Consider the following 4585-nt stretch of genomic DNA (forward strand, 5'->3'; position numbering starts at 1 on the left):
ATTAATATACAGCTATAAGAAATGTTGGCATTGAAAGGGTTACACTTCCTTCCTGTCTCCTGTTCACTGACAATTACAATGTATTAATCAAATTGGATTGGCCTGGGCGTTTCTAACTCACAACTGACTAGAATGGCACTAGTCCCACTTGTATAAGTACCTGCAACTACAGGCCAATAAAAATTATTGTAGTTTTTTTTTTTAACATAGCTTTAATAATTTTATTTTCTTAAACTGTTTGATATAATGGCTCTTTCAGCTGAGGATGCAAAGACTTCTAGTGCTGTTTAGAAAAAATCTATACAGATGTTGAGGATAATGCGGCTGTTGTGTTAAGTAGGTAAGAACATTTGCTAGAGAATGTAAGTGTGTAATATATTGGGTACATTTCTTTTAAAAGCTATATCTTTATGGATATTTTGTAATATTAGTACAAGAAATCTGGATAGAGCTTTAAATAATGGGGTGGATGAAGGCCCAACAAACGGGGACAATTCTTAAATATTGCTCTTCTAAAGTTAGAAAGTTGATAAAATAATGAGTATTCTATTGCATTGCAATGAATTTTCTGAAGAGTGTGAAGTCTGAATTTTCTGGAGAGAGTAAGGCCTGAAACTAAAATGTCTGTTTATTATTTTATGTAAGTTATTACTGCTTTGCTAGAAGACAAAAAATGTTATGATAGACTAAAAATATAAGGCAAAAATCTGTACTGTTGAAGTTCTCTCTAAAATCTGGAGACTTGCTGTTAATTTGCAGCCTGTGAAAATTCTTAAATCTAAGCTGTAGCTCTCATTTGAAGCAATCCTATGATAAGGATAAAAAGGTGTTGCTGTTATTTTTTCTCCTTCAGAATGTTCACAGAACATCATCATACTGTGAGCTACTTTAAAAATTTCACACAGCTGCAGTCTATTTCTGAGATTGCTTCTGCTAAGGAAATTGCAGCCCTGGCTGAAGTTCAAGCCCATGGGAAGAAGGTGTTCTCAGCCTTGCATGATATGGTATCACACTTGACCAATGTGGATGCTTTAAAAGGGACCATTGTTCCATTAGCCACGAAGCATGCTACTGAGCTTAAAGTAGATGTGAAAGACTTTGGGGCAAGTAAAAATATATTTTACATTTCTTCAGGGGGACTAATTCAGTTTCTTCTCTTCCTCCTTTTCCCAGTTAGGGGTTGCCACAGCGGATCATCTTTCCACTCATGATTGGCAGTGGAGTTTTACGGTATCAAGTTGCTAGCCCGGCACCCAACCTGCCACAGAAGGCACACGCACACATTCACACCTAGGGCCAATTTAGAGTGTCCAGTCCACCTACTGCATGTCTTTGGGATATGGGAGGAAACCCACGTGACGACAGGGTGGACATGCAAACTCCGTACAGAAGGCACGCCAGCCGAGAATCAAACCGGAGAACCTCTTGCTCTGAGGCAGCAACGCTAACCACTGCACCACCGTCTTTTTTTTTTTTTTCTCCTTCTTTCAAAAGTATAGTCATTAGGTGGTTTGGACTAAGAAAAAATTGATTTGAGAACAGCTGCTTACTATTTACTAGGCTTAAATTAGATTTAGTGAGGGGAACAGTCTTCATGAATCACCTGCTTTCTACAATGGGATTTGCCAAGTTGCTGTATTCTGGTGCTTTTGAGGCAGCATATTTTGTCCTTGTCTCTTCCTCCATTTCATGACCAACCTATTTTTAACAAACTGTTGCCTGTTTTTTCTTCTTGCCTTCATATTTCTCTTGGGGGGGGGGGTAACTTTGCCTTTATCTCCTTTGTCTAGCACTCTATCTGCACCTCTGTAATATAGTATTTTTTCTTTACCTGTAGAACTTGTAAAGGTTGTGGGACAATATGGCTACGTGTCAGTTTTGTTGCCCAGTATTTAGTTTGTATAAACAAATTTAGGCTAATTACAGGAACATTTTTCAGCTGATCTAGCTTGCCTTGTGAAAGCATAGGTTATCTATTGCATTGCTAACAGCATGTATTGCTTTTAAGACCTCAGTGCTACAATCTATTGAACCAATACCCATTTTAAGACTGGGTGCATAAACACCTATGTAAACCAGTTGCATTACTCTTGAAAAGTTGGGGGACTTGGTTCTGTGTAGGCATGGTAAGGGAACTTCTACTCTAACTGGTGTTTAGGGGTGGTTGAGCCCCTTCCATGTAGGGGCCTCTAAAAATAGTTCCAAGTTCTAGATCACATGCCTTAATCAGCAAGGCAGTAAGTGTGGGGGAGGGGACTGTGTTTGGGATAGGCTTCTAAAGTCTTCCTTGGACTGCACATCTAGTAACTGATCAAGTCCACTTCTGTTTACATAACTACATTTCTATTGATGTAGTAAACCTGATCCTTATACAAGTGGGACTAGGGCCTAGTCCCATTCTAGTCAGTTGTGAGTTAGAAAAGCCCAGTGATTAGGACACCTGCTGATCTCTTTGTAATCATGATTTTGATTATTTAACATGCAGTGCTATATATGCTAAAACAGTTTTGGTGCTAGAAGTGAAGGGTAGTTAATTTGATACAACTGCTTCACTAATCTCCTCTACTGGTAGAAATTGCAAGGATTATATGCTCTAGGTTATGCCCTTTTATTGACCGTCTTGTCACACTTAACCAGTATGTCTTGACCATTTTCTATGCAAAATACAGGTGTAACCCTTAAGACGGACAAAAGGGACACAAAGTAAAGTTCTAATCTTTTATAGAGTAAAACAGTGGGGATTGGCCATTTCCTCATCTGCAAGAGCACTGATTTTAATTTCAGTCCAGCAATACTGAGATGAACATTTTTGTGTTCAGTTTTAACCAATGTATTGTACTAATGTAGTGTCCTTTACTAAAACTGAGAACTGTTGCTGGTATTTCTGATTTCTCATGTAGTCCCTAGTACATTTCTGAAGTCAAAATGTAATTAGTAAAGGCAAATAATGCCAACTTCCCAAGGCATAAGAGGCTGGAATTATATTACAGAACTGATTGGTTATCCAAGATCATTTGAAATTTCATCGACTGAATGAACTTGCATAGTGCCTTTACTCTTTGACCCCTGAATTTTTCCTGTATCTAAGTTTGGTCCCATCACTTTACTTCTAACTAGCATGCTTTGTCCTTTCTTATGTAGTGTTTAATATTCCTGCCTTGGCCTATCACATGCACATCACTGTGGGGGGTTAGTAACACTTTTGTAGTTGGGATGCTTTCTCACTCCCTCAACTTTGGTGTTAACCCAGACTACATAGTAACTTTATAAAGCATGCAAAGCTTAACATTTTAAAATATTGACTCTGCCTGTCTTTGATTTTTTTGCAGATTATTTTTTGAAAATCTGCTGGACCTCATTGGAGAGAAGCAAGGTGGAGATGCCAAAGAAGTCTTTAAGAAAGTGACAGAGCTAATATATGAATAAATACAAGCTGCACATTGATCTAATGTGTTCTTTTCAATAAAATATACAACTAAACCAAAACTTATGTGCAGTATACTATCAGAAGCTAAATGGTCTGTTCTGTAAATTGGAGACTAGCAATGCATTTGGTTATGGTAACTGCTAAAGATGTTTTGCAACTCCCTCACACTTGTCCTAATGTATAGGTATGACATTGCCTACCAGTACTATATAATCCAACTTTTAGCTGAGGGATGCCAACTTAACTGGCATTTAAAGTGGAGTGATTGTTCAATTGATCTATTTTTGGTGCATTTTGATATTTGATTTTATTTCTAAGGATGCAAGTTGAATGAACTGGCAGTTGTACCCTCTTGACAGGGGTGACTTTGTATTGAGTACAAGTAGATGAATGGAGTAAGATGGATGAAAGTTTGATGCATTATTAACTATCAAAACACAATGAGGTTGTAGAATCTCTTGGAGCAAATACATGATGCTTTAACTCTTGTTTCCAGTCGTCCTTGGGCCAGATTATGTGTTCACTACCCATAGTATAAACAAGTGGGTGTCATGCCTGGGCCTCTAACAATGCTACACAGTTGACTACACTATAGCCTTGCTGATTTGTCATTGTACAGCTTCCTCTGCTGAAAACCTATTAACACTTGGCAAGTCCATTGATGGTAATGGTCTTGTGGACATAAGTGGTGAACTAGTTTCAATGGAGTTTTCGTTGACTATCATGGTGGAAAAGCTCACTACAGGGAAGTGAGGATATGCATGCAAGGAAATGGAGGATGGTTAATAGCACTTTAGTGGGTGGATGTGATGCTTTTTTAAGATGCACATTAGTCTACTAATTTTTTTCTGCTTGAGTTATCTTGGCCTCATTCTACAAGAAGAAGCTAATATGGAGCTGTGCATCTAGCCTTATTTCAGCTCTTGGTGCAAAGAGACCAACAAGCATATCCAACTTCAGTAACTGTATCCTCATCTGATTTTTAGAGCAAACTGAATCCAATAAATCTTGGTCTAGTAAATCCTGTTACCCTTCTACCTTGAGATGTTTTTTAGGGAACAAGAAGCTCAACACTCCATTCACTAAAACAACTTCTCTAGCAAGCAGAATAATCTTGCAACAGAACAGTGATCTGCTCTAGCAAGCAAAATAATAATC

At 38.1% G+C, this 4585-nt stretch overlaps 1 pseudogene; it reads left to right on the plus strand.

Moving 5' to 3' along the window:
- Window positions 1-246: 246 nt before the first annotated feature.
- LOC122809089 lies at window positions 247-3444 on the plus strand (annotated as a pseudogene).
- Window positions 3445-4585: the final 1141 nt, after the last annotated feature.

The sequence above is a fragment of the Protopterus annectens genome, chromosome 1.part1 (assembly GCF_019279795.1).
Source record: "Protopterus annectens isolate FY-2018-M chromosome 1.part1, PAN1.0, whole genome shotgun sequence".
In the NCBI taxonomy this organism is placed as follows: Eukaryota; Metazoa; Chordata; order Ceratodontiformes; family Protopteridae; genus Protopterus; species Protopterus annectens.